We start from the raw sequence: 12,977 nt of genomic DNA on the forward strand, positions 1-12,977 counted from the left end.
TAGCTATGAGCGTAAACAGCAAGTTTTGCAGTCTCTCTATTATCGGCTGAGAAAACAACAAACTAAGTCAAAACAGAATGAAGTTCCAGGGGTTTTCCTAAACAGGAGCATCAGTGTCATTACCCCACACACAGGCGAAGGAAGGGAGAGGGAAAGAAAAGCGTTGGAAGATAATACCATATATTATGCAGGGAGGTAGCAGGAATGCAAAAACAAGCTTTTTACATGCAAGTACATGTCTGATCTGGAGAAGCGCTCACAACACTACATATAGGACCCAGCAGCGCCTCACTGCTGGGAAGGGCTGAGACACAGACCACAAACAGCAAAAACATCACTGTATTTTTCACTGTATCATGGTGACACACAGGAATGTTGACTCACTCATCAACTGCAAGTCATGGCATTTCCAGACCACATCACAGTTAAACAGAAAGGTGTAGAAGATAAAGCTAAAGCGGGCTGATGATCATAGCGCCGAGAGGCCACGCTGAGTAAATGAGAGTGAGTAATAAAATATGAATGAAAATGGGGGGTGATTACATGCAGGCTGTGGGCTAGTGTCTGTCATGTTTATCAGACAGCCACAGAGAGAGAGAAGCGATTCCTGACGCACGCTCAAGTGCAAGCAAGCCCCGCAAGCCCTGTCTCTGTAACTGATGCACTAATGGGAGTGGGTGGTGGGGGATGGCGTTGAAACTGAAGGGGGACGAGTCCAGACTGGGACTTCAAAAGGCCTGCTGGACGCTTATCAACAAATGCGCTCTCATCAGACACAAGGGATCAGAACAGATGAAAGGAGTGCTAATGCACCTCCACCTCCACCCCCACCAGGCATCCATTCTGCTCTATCAGCAGCAGACCTGAGGAGCCAGGCCGCCACAGGAGGATGCACAAACACACACGCAGACAAACAGTGGGGTCAATGAGTTCCTAAAGTGGGTAAGCAGGTCCATCATTGAACAGCGGGTCCCTCACTGCAGAATGTCACACATGACCCAGCAGGCTAAATTAGGGTTGAGATATTATTCAATATTTCATTTATAACTCTCAATTGTGACTGCATTATGATGATAATTGTGTGATGGTATCATTTCACAAAGTGATATTGTCCAAATTTGAGTTAAAGGTATACTATGCAGGCTACTGTTGGTAAACTCTCTGGTAAACGCTCAGTGTCAGTGACCTTCCATCTTTACTTATTATGTTTTAGGTATCCTTCTGCATCAGCTGTTAACACTCCAGGATGCCGTTACTGTGACGTCAACAAACACATACCAGCTTTTTCTATCTGATAAAGATCATGTAAAATGGTTGAAAGTCCTATAAAAAACTAGTGGGTGGAAACAGAGTTGCTAAAATACTATTTCCAAGGACAAAAAAAATTGGAACGCTTAACTTTTAAGCTAACAAGGACAAGAAGTCCAACAGGTGTTATGGATAAAATCATCACCACTACTTATTATCAACAGATTCATAGCTACAGAGCACACTCCATCTGACCATTCTGTGATACAGTTACATGACACTTTGCATTAGAGCTTTGATTCTCTGCACCAACCTGACTGGGCCTGGCCAGATTTACGTTCATTTCTTGAATTTTTTTATAAAACTGTTGTGAACTGTCTCATGCTTTAACAACACTTGGGCAGGAGTTTTAATGGACTGAATCAAGAGGGAAAGAGAGAGAAAGAGGGTAAAGAGAGAGGGAATGCGACGGAACATGTAAAGAATCGGGGTAGAGAGAGCGCACAGGTGAGAGAGGGAAGGAAAACAAGAGAAAGGAGGCCTGCAAGGAGAATAGGTTGGCAGTTTCTGCTTCTGCCTCCAGTGAAGGAGATGTAAATAACATGCAGCAGAGTGTGGTGATCAACATCTATGCACTGCATCACTATAGCCGTGTGCACTAGACGCACCGAGGGGTGCAGCCTGCTCTGCCAAACCCGACATACAAGAGATGATAGACTAACAGATGGAAGAGAAGAACGAGGAGTGGTGCGAGGAAACACACTAGCCCTTAGCTTGTAATATATGTTTAATAATCAAAAATATTTATTTCATGATTTCTAAAATGTAATATACTATAAGCCTATTTTTACAGTACAAATTCAGGTTTTTAATTGGGCTCAGGCTCAGGTCGGGCTTGGACAGAAACTATGTGGGTTCATGTAGAGTCGAGCCAGATTTTTTGGGCCCGATTAGAGCTTCACTTTGTAAAGAGTTGATATATTATGTTATATACAAATACTGGAAAGAAATCTTTGTCATCATATTGATTTTAACCACAATCCCCAGCCTACATGACGGATTTCTCTAATGATCTCATAATGGGTCAGCACTGTGCTGTCATGCAGGTGTCTTATGGGGTTACAGGAAAACTGTGACAAAACTGCCCAGTCACCTCTCCATCCCCTATCTGCCACCATAGAGTCACAACAATCTTTAATGTCCTGCGAGTCGAAAGCCAATTTAGCGAGGATGAATGAGGATAGTGGCGGCTCCCAGGTGACGCGGCCTTTCCCTCCCTCCAAGCAGCAGGCAGAGATAGAGCTGCAGCGGGGAGCTCCAGAGACCTCTATATTTATCTGACACAGTAACAAGCCGCTGTCTGACTGCTGCGTGCTGCAGTACAGCTGTACAATGTCTCTTCAAACCCCCCACCCTCCCCTTCCCATCTTGGACTCTGCGCCACTGTGACCACTGATGAGGGAACCAGGGATGACCCAGCAACATGTCATCACTTTTGAGGGTCATCATGAATAAAACAGCATTTCTGTTTCTACGGGAAGATGAAATACACCAAATTCTGGCACTGTACAGCTCATCGGCGGCGCTTCACACACGGCTGGATTTCTCTACAGGGGGAGCCATATTTCAAAGTTGAGAGCCATATTTCATCCCGGGCCACCCCGATGCTGACAAAGCACCAACTGGTGATTGCTGTGTTAGAGTGGCCCATTGAGGCGGCTGGCCAAGGAGCTGCCGGTCTGCCAAGAGAGCCATGCCAAGGGGGCTGGAGAAGGCAGAGGAGCCCCAGCCACCTGTGCCCATTAGGCTGCGTGCTGACAACTGCACTAGGCCCTGGGGATCCCACCCAAACAAGCTGAGGAGAGAAAGGAAGGGGGAGGCACCAGACAGGGTCAAGGTAATTTTTTTCAGTCTTTTTTCAGTCATTGACAGAAAGCAGACTGATGACATTAGACAAGCCAGGCTGCTTTATGGATTGTTGACACTGAAAGATATATGGGAGAAGATTTGCAAAGAGCTGACATGATCAAAACTTTGTTTGGAGCTAATATAACATCAGTCCGCATGCTGCTGGCTGACTGGGAACTTGAAGAAAGGGGTTTCAGGGTAAGTGCGTTGTCATCTGGGGCATTTAATTTAGCTGTGTAGTTCATGAGATCTCCTTTTGTAAATTTATGATGTTCTTTCATCTCCTCATTGTGCTCTGAAAAGAACAGACGGCAAAACACTGCTGGCACGCTGAGGCCTGCTTGATATCTCTTTTATAGATGTGTGCACACACACAACACACCCATTAGATCCATGACTCATCCTGAGTGAAGCTGCTGCAGGAAACAATAATTGTTCTTTACTTATTGCACAAAACTCAACTTGTGTCTCTTTCAGCTTATTTAGCTACTCGGTCACAAAGCTTTAAAATGAGACACATCCACACATATTGCCCTTAGGAAGTGGATCTGTTTTCAAAGAAACACATTTCAGCATGTGTGGAGGGAAAGGTAGAGGGAGTAGATCAAATCCCCCACCACACCCCCTTGCTGCGTAACGCACACACACATACACACACATAACAGGGGAAGAAAATAGAGGAGCACTGTTTCTGTGACCTCAGTGAACCTAGCTAACTATTCTGGCAAAGCAGGATCCTCTCCTCTCTCTGCGGTTTGCCAGCGTACATCCTCACCTCTGCAGGAGAGATTTGTCAGCAGGAGATTTCTTTTTTTTCCACTGTGGAATTAACCCGTGCTCTCGGAGCTTACTTGCAGGCATGGCACATTATCTCCCAGGAAACACTGCCAAGCCAGCCCAGCAAACGGGTAAATGGCTTGCCTGGCCTGCACTATATGAAGGGATAGAGCCGGGACATGCAGGCAGGCAGGCAGACAGAGGCACGGCTCAGGCACCAAGGGCAGGCACAGGCAGCAGGCGTGGGCACTCGTCTCTCTCACCTCTCTGAGAGGCGTCACTAAGAGACAGAGATAGCCCTCATCCTTCCTGCCATTTGGAGCATGAGTGAAGGGAACCTACCACAGAGTCGAGGGGGGCGGAGGTGGGGGGGGGCACGGCTCTGTGAGAGGAAGTTATACTATTCATGCAGATTTATGAATGAGTGGTGAGAGCAAAGGATGAGTCACAGCTTCCGAGCTGTACAGCCAGAAGGCAGCAGGCAGCCTATCACCAGAGGCGCTGGGTGGCTCAAATAGGCATCAAGCAGGCTGGAAACACACTACACACACTGGGCTGACACATACATTCACAAACACACACAGAGACGAACACAGCAGGCGCAGTCACAGCAGGCAGTCACAGCGGGCACACACAGCCTGGGCACAAGTTGAGGAAAATTTGTAAACGAAGAGTGACGACTCGTGAGAGAGAAGACAGAGTGTATGTGTGCAAGTACCTGTGTTTGTATGCAAGTGTGTCAGTCAGTCTCTAGCTAGCAGCATAACACACAGGTCCTGTTTGGTCAATCAAGTCTATGAGAGGAAACCTCGGAAAAGAGGCCAATCTGTCAGAGCTTTGAGAGGAGTCCTTTGTAGACCACAGAGGACAGGAGTCGGATAAACTCACGGCACTGGCCATCAATGGACAATAAGCCCTGCTGTTCATACATGGACAATAACACACTGTATAACCATGTCATCATGAATGAACTTTGCTAACTTGCAATAATCATATTGAAATAATGCGGAGAAAGACGCTGTTGTTGACATTAAAAGTTAGCAATGGCAGTCGACACGCGTCTGTGGCTTTTCATGAGCTTCACCACACTCTGCTCAAGCAGTGTATAATATGTTACAATTTTGTGTTTGGGAGGAACTCAAAACAAATTGAAGTGTAAGGCAGAGAAAATTCCATTTTGACCAATCACAGTCGCCACTCGTGCCCCAGGCCTCTGAAAAGTCCAAGGGCAACCAATAAAACCAATTGAGCAGAAAAACTATTTGTAACCAAACAGAGTTTTCCCTTTGCTTTAAGAGGGCTCAGGTTCCGCGTACTCAGTGAAGAGGGTCTCTGTTTTGGGCAAATGAACTAACATCAGCTGGTAACACTTCCCAGGAATGACATTTATGAATGTGAACTAGATGGGAGAAAATGTGGCAAAGGCCAGGAGAGGGAAGGAGACGGAGGGAGGGAGGTGCAGGGATGCTGACGGAATTTATTGAGACAGAAAACAAACACACACACACACACACACACACACACGCACACGCACACACACACACACACAAACCCAACATAAATGTATATTCTTAGCATTTTCTCTTCACATCAAGATTGACCACAAATGATTGTAATTATTGCACTATTAGATCTTTGATAGATGGACAGAAAAAGAGAATCAGGGGCGGCCCTAGCTCAGGTGCTAGAGTGTGCGGCCCATATGCCGAGGCCTTTGCAGCGGCCCCGGTTCGATTCCAGCCTGTGGCCCTTTGCTGCGTGTCATTCCCCCTCTCTCTTCCCATATTTCCTGTCATTCTACAGCTGTCCTATCAATAAAGGGAAAAATCCCCCAAAAATTCCCCCAAACAGTACCACAAAAATGTGCTGACTTGACTATCAATATATGGCAGGTTTCCATTACAGATGTGCCCAAAACTTAAGCAATATTTTCAAAATGTTGATAAAACACAAGTGCGAGATGACTGCGTTTCCATTGAGTGATGTTCTGTGACTTCTCCTCTGGTGATAACATTTTAAAAAGCATGGTGATGGATGTTTAAACATTAGCAGCTTTATTTCCATTACAGCCACCACACTAGCCACCATTATTTACTATCCAAGGCCACATAGGCGTGTTATGGAGCCATAATGGAAAGTCGAGCCCCTTATACGTGGAAGGTGATAGTCCACGATTTCACAAAGGAATATTGGGTTCAAAACTTTTGGATGATCGGCTCAACTTTTGAAGTTATGTGATGTAATAACAGCTCTTGTAGCTCCTGCTGCATCCTGAGGGAGCCAGCTCCTACTGACAAGCACGTTGCCATAGCATCATGTGACCTAGAAAAGCCAAAAAAGTGTTTCCACTGCAGTTTAGTGAAATATGGATTTTTTGAATCTCATGAAATACCACCTCATGCCAGTGTAAAAACCCTTTTTACAATAAATTGGAGCTTTTTCAAAATTGATGCGTTTCCATTTGACGTGTTTTATGTTCACAATTTTAATTCAATTAGGGGTTAATGGAAGCCTGTCTACAGCTTGTTTGCTAATATAGCTGCAGTAGTTTGAACGTATTAATTCAATGATTCAATGATGAGACTTGACCCGCTTAAATCTGGATATCAACATGTGGCATAAGCAACATCATGTCAATCAATAATTGATGAAAAGATAATTCATGTTTCAAGTCAGAGATTCTTCCATTGAAATACAGTAAATGCCACATCAGAAGGAGCAGAAGTAAAGGAACAATAACAGAAACTGTTGTGTCCACGTTCTCTCACAATCGGGCACACACACACACACACACACACACACACACACACACACACACACACACACACACTCACACACACACACACACACACACACACACAAAAACATACAGAGAACCCTATTTACAGCCTGTTGTTGCTTCTCTTGCCCTTGGACCACTGTTTAAAAAGGCATAAGCGTCTAAGAACACAAGAGAACGAAAGGCTGCTGTGAAGGGAGCTTTGTCTGCTTTCTCTGATGTATTTATTGTCAATGACACCATGGAGTTGTAACACTATGAATCAATAGTCCCCAGTTCTCCTGGGAAATAATAGAGACGAGGGCATGCGCACAGACAAACAGTGCTAGCAGGGCCAGAGTTAACTTTGTGTTTCATATGTTGAATTCTGAAGTTATCTACAATGGTCGTCTTCAGCAATGTGTTGAAATGCAGGGCAGTTAGCACAGTGAGCACAGGCCCAGTTTCTCCTTCCCCTGGACGCTGTAGTGACCCGGTGAACGGAAAGAAAAGCTAAGCATGGTAGTGGAGAGCATGATGGATCTGATTGTTCCGTCTTTAGCGCGGTGGTTGTGGGAGGGCAGGAATGAATGAGTCTGATGGACATGAGTGCCATCTCTCTGGCACTAACGCTGACACACTGCCTGAGCTTTGTACAAAATGGAGCAGAGTGCAGGCGAGTAGCTCATGCTGGGTGGAAACATCAGATGTATGGGCACTGCGTCACAGTGCTGAGTGTGCCCCCAGGAAAGCACTGGGCTGTCAAGACTGGAATTTGAGCCCTTTTCTGCATCCTGTCCCTATAACTGCAGGACTTCGATAACCTTCAGAAAAGCCATTAAATATTTAAAAGCGTCCTCATATCTCCTGCTGGATGTTGGTTAAACAAAGATGACTGACAGATGATCATCAGAACTTGGCCCACAACACAAAATAAACCTATATCAATATCATTACCGCCATCAGCTCTATCCTATTGCCAACAAATAGTCTCCGGATGTCCCTGTGTGTGTAGTCTGCACATACTGCCTGTGCTGTTTCCCCCTTTTTATCCCCTCACAACTGCAATGAGTAAGCCAGCAGGAATTTCTACCTTATATACTTAAAGGGGCAGACTCATTCCAGCCAACTTAACATACATGCCTTATAAATAAAGTATCCATAAATCCAGTTCTTAGCCGGCACAAACAGAGCATAATTTCTGCTCAGTTCGATCTTTCTGCAGCCTATCTTGACATCAAGAAGTATGAGCTATGTGGTTTACAAAAGCCTCTGAGGGAAAATTCATACTTAATTGTCAATAGTATTTTGATTAAATCAACTAGCGCAAAGAGCCAGAAAAACAACAGTGAAAACAGAAAGAAAGAAAAATATCTGGTGGAAATGAGTCTGAGGTAACAAAGATTTAACCTTGATAAACCTTGAGATATATTTTTGTTATAATAACAAATCTCAAGTAAAAACCAAAACCAACAATGAATTGACCCTAGTACTGTCTTTGTGGCAAGAGCCTAACACAGCTTATTCATGAATGGCAAAGCATACAAAAACTATTAAAAACACATCAATGAGCCACACTGCTGCACTGGCTTTCTTTTCTTACTCGGCACTGGAGTTTATTTAGGGTCCATCACACATTCTGGTGCCGTAAATACTTGCTATTGCGCTAAATCCAAGGCTGAAAATAACAAATTCTCAATTTCCTTTCGTTTGAGTAACATTTGCTAAAACCTACAGTGCCCAGCTTGAAAAATGAAATGAATTAACTTTTTAGAATTGTCGCTATTTTTTGCGGCCTGTTTTTAAAGACTCAAATCTTCAGTAGGGACCCACTTTCCAGTATAGTCCCTAGAAGCTCCTCAATACCCCAAAAATTAAGCAATGCTATTGCCTTTTCAGCATTACAGGCAAGGCATCTAATTCTTCAGAAGTGGGCACAACAGAATTCCCCCTTCCTTTATTCAATGTATGAGAGACCTGATGAACTTTTTGCACCTGGAGAAAATGCCATACACAAGGAGGAATAACCAAGATTAGTTTGTCAAAATTTGGGAACCTTTCTGGTCCCATTTGATTACTTTGAGAGCTAGTGAGTTCTTACCTAATACTATATTAGTTATGTGGTTTCTTGAATGCATGTTAGGCTTGAGGTAACCATAAGGAGCTTATACACCCACCCCATGCTTGATATTTATTTCATATTCTGTGGATTGACCTACTCCACCTTTTTTTCTGTGATTAGTATTATCTTCTTACTGTTTTTTCTTGCCGTTTATTTATGTAGTTATTATTAATTCTTGTCTGTGTTTTAGTTTATGTGCCAGATGTTGAGGGTGGATGGGTTGGTGGTTGGGTAGGAAGCTGGGAGTACATTCTATTTGGTGTTCATAATTCATTGTATTTTGCCCTTATCACTGAAAATTCAATAAAGAGATTAATGGAAAAAAATCTTCAGTAGGGACCGGTGGGCTTGGGGTTGAGTGCCACAGAAAGCGTTGAGAGAAAAATTGTTGGTTTTGGTTCTTTAATGGGATTTGTTGACAATAAGAAAAAAAAAAGAAATATTGCCAGCCTTATTCATCTCTATCAAAAGATATTAAGCTGTTGAAATTGCAAAAGAAAATAGAAAGAGAGGAAAAAAAGATTTTGTCTGTCCATCTGAACCTGCTTACCCTACATACTCTAAGAGAAACTGTTTTCCTTGCTGTGAAGTGGCCTTAGGTCAGAGCACTCAGACCAGAGATATCAAGTGGGTCTCTGGCAAGGACGGAGTAAACATATTATCAAATGCAGAAGTCTCTCAGGCCAGTGGAGAGCTCTCCCCACTGCCAGGGCTCCAAAATGCTTTCGCTCTGCTGCGTTTCTTCTGGGTTCAGTACAAGGACACACAGAGCACAAACTGTCTGTAGCATGACAGGACAGCAGGTCTCCTTACGTCAAATTTCACCTTACACCACATAGCTCAAATGCAAACTGACACTGCACCACTTTCAAGCGAGCAAAGCTCAGCTTTGCTTTCTCAAAAAGCAAAGGCAGCTTCAGCATGTGGACATTTTGATTCATTTAACATTAACAGGCAGATATGACTTTTGACATTTGTCTGTCAATGTCAAAATACATCATTCAGGACACCATGTTCCTTAAAATCAGACAGCCACTGGTAAGATAATATTCTATCATTTGAAGGAGGTATGGGAGCTATGTGAGGACTAGTGAGTGTGAGTGTGTGTCTCCCTGTGGAGCTATGAAGACTAACCTGCCCTGAGTCTGGGCATGGGCACAGCAGCATGCTTTCCTGCTCGTCTGCCTAATTTTAAAACCCTCTTGTCTATCTGGCTTTGGCCTGGGTTCAGGGGCAGAAGGGAGGCCTGTCTGCAGCAAACACAGAGACCTGAGGAGGCTATTTGAAGCGGGCCAGACAGTTTTTAGTCACGGGATCCCCGAAAACTCAAAGCAAACAGCATGCGGTGTCAAAGGATCCAGAGCCCGGCCAAACAAGCTGGTTGGCTGTGACCACTGCAGTGATGAGAGAATGTCTCCTGACAAGTAAACAGCAGAGAGATATCTGACAGCCAGAGCTGTTAACAGCGCCTGATAAGCCCTGTAGAAAAGAGGGAGGTGAAAATAAAGGAGGAAACACCAGCAGAAACACTGACAAGGACAATCAGAGATGAGATCCAGGCTGAGACTAAGCAAAGTGGAGAAGGCTTGTGAGGAAGACAGCATGTACAAGGAGGGGAGAGCAGCAGCGGGGAAGGCAGGGAGGATTTACGAGAAAGCATGGGGGGTTGAAAAAAGAGGAGGAGGAGGGACAAAAAACAAGGGGAGTCACGGGCATTTTTCACCCCTCCAAGCGCTGCGCTTTAGCCAGAGCTTGCCGTTGAGCTTGTATACTTGACATTTGTCTGACATTTCCCCTCAGTGCCCCTCCTCCTGCGTACAGCTCCTCAGTCAGGGCCTCTCCACGCATCGCTGCTTGCCACTAAAAAGCACCCAGAACCAATCTGCACATCCCTACACGGTCACTCCCACTCACTTCCATCCAGCCACAAGTACAGCATTAACCTGGCTTACTTCATATTTACATACACCTCTCATTCAATGCACTGAAAACTATTGTGGGAAACAGCATCTGGTAGGTGGACAAACATGTAGAAAGAGGAGTTTTGTTGTTGCTCTGTGGAGCACCAGAGAGCCCAGAGGGTAAAGTAGTGTGCTATGCAGACAGCACTCCCTCCTCATGTAGTGTAATTAAAGAGGAGACCGGGCCATATTGACTACAAAACCACTGAATGCCCTTGAAGGAACATCTGTACTGGAGAAAAACAAGACAATTATGCAGAGGGGTGGAGGGAGGAGAGAGGAATCTCAAGCAGGAAGGAGAGAGGTAGACATATCAAGCCTTTAAAAAGAGAAATGTTATCTGTGCATGAAGCCTGGAATATCAACAGATCTCACAAAGCTGCCCTGGCTTCATTTTGTCCTATTATTGCTTCACTAACTCCTCCTTTTTTTCCCACTGTGGAGCGCCCCCGAGCCTTTATCTGCAGCCTTGAGACCTCAGGGCCCTCTACATGAATGCATTTACCCTGACCTCTGCCTGGGCCTCACAGAGAAGTGGACTGGTTCAAACAATACTCCTGCTCTGCCTCTCAGGTCCGACATGTGAAAACAACAGAGTTCCACCACAATATACTACACAGTAGCACACAGGACGTGAAGGTCCTTTACAATGTAGCATTTTGTAAATAAAGCAAATCTGTATAAAACCAAAAACATTTTTTTTAAATTCCCATAGTCACCTGTATATGAATCAAGGGATGGATAAGAAGCGTGCAGGGAACTCTGGCAGGTCAGTGCATCCCAGAATAAACAGAGGCACAGCAATAAACACTATAGCTTTTCTACAGAGACAGACGTGGTCACTAGGGAAAGGAGGCAAGCTTGATTTCCACTATTTGTTCTGAGGGTCCCCAGGGGTGAAGGCGGGTGGTGTTTGCGACTCCCAACTGACCACGGGAGCTGTACACAGGTCCTCAATAGAGAAGGGCTGCAGGAACATTTTCCCACCATTATTTTGCTCAGATGAGAGGACAGAGAAAATGGCACAGAGCGGGAGTCTGAAAGTTTTCCACACCATAACAAAAGTCAAGTTTGACATAATTCTTTTACCAAGAAAAAAATTATCTGTATATCCGCTATTGATCTTGGTTATGGTAATGTGTGGATATTCAGAGAGGGAAACACAAAAGGGTAGTCTCTCAAGTACCAACAGGCAAAATCAATGAATAAATAAAGGACAATAGTATACAAGCCAAAGCTGTGGTATTGATATCACCTTATAAAGCCCACATAAACAACATATTAAAGCAAAGCAGCACAAAAATCTAAAGCCATAACTTGTTCATTATAATTTCTTATTAGAAATTATAATGAACAGGGTGTTTCATAACTATTTCTACACACACATCTTAAGTGTTAGTTTTCAACATTTTGTGACGCCTTCGATTCAGAAGCATAATAAAATTAAAGCACAATTAATGTGCCTTTAATGCCTTTAAAGATATGTTAAGAGAGAGCAGAAGTCTGAAACAAGTGTTCTATGGTGAAACAAAAGTCAAATTTGACATCAACCTTTTTACCAAGCTAAAAACAATACGTATATTTTTTACGTATTCCAGTTATGGTACAGTATGCATTTTCAGACTCCAGAGAGAAGACAGTCCCTCTTAAGTCCCAAAGTGTTTATAGTCTATGCAAAATACACAAATAAAGGGAAATCCTGCACAACACCAGAGCTGCAGCATTGACATAAACTGCATATTAACAACAAAGCAGCAGAAAGGGCCATAACATGTGCTATTATTTCTTATCACCAGAGTCTAAAAGGCCTTACAGTATGCACAACATCTAAAATATGAGTTTTGGCACATTTTTATGATGTTGTTGATGCAGACACATAAAGAAATTAAAGCTTCATTAATGTGCTTTAATTCTCTTGAGGATATGTCAATTAACCTAAAGTGTTTTTGTACTTAAAGATATGTTTACAGCCTTTTCTAATGTTGAAAAGGGGCATTGTGTGTTATTCTAAAGTGCAGCCTGTAAAGGGATTTGAACCCCTGATAAAAAACAAACCCTCTGCGCTCTTGGATAAATATTAGAAAATAAAGTGTTGATAGCTTGAGGAGGAACTTGATATCTTCATGAAATGAAAAGCGATACAGGCACAAAATATGATATTACTAAAAGAGTTGGATTTTGTGTCAGAATGAAGGGAACATTT

General features: G+C 43.7%; 1 protein-coding gene across 1 annotated transcript in view; it reads right to left on the bottom strand.

The window, feature by feature from the left end:
- igf1ra (insulin-like growth factor 1a receptor) overlaps positions 1-12,977 on the bottom strand; it is a 109,495-nt gene that overhangs the window by 82,494 nt on the left and 14,024 nt on the right. The window lies entirely within an intron of this gene.

Source organism: Plectropomus leopardus, chromosome 7 (assembly GCF_026936395.1).
Source record: "Plectropomus leopardus strain MGB_pleo_1.0 chromosome 7, ASM2693639v1, whole genome shotgun sequence".
NCBI lineage: Eukaryota > Metazoa > Chordata > Actinopteri > Perciformes > Serranidae > Plectropomus > Plectropomus leopardus.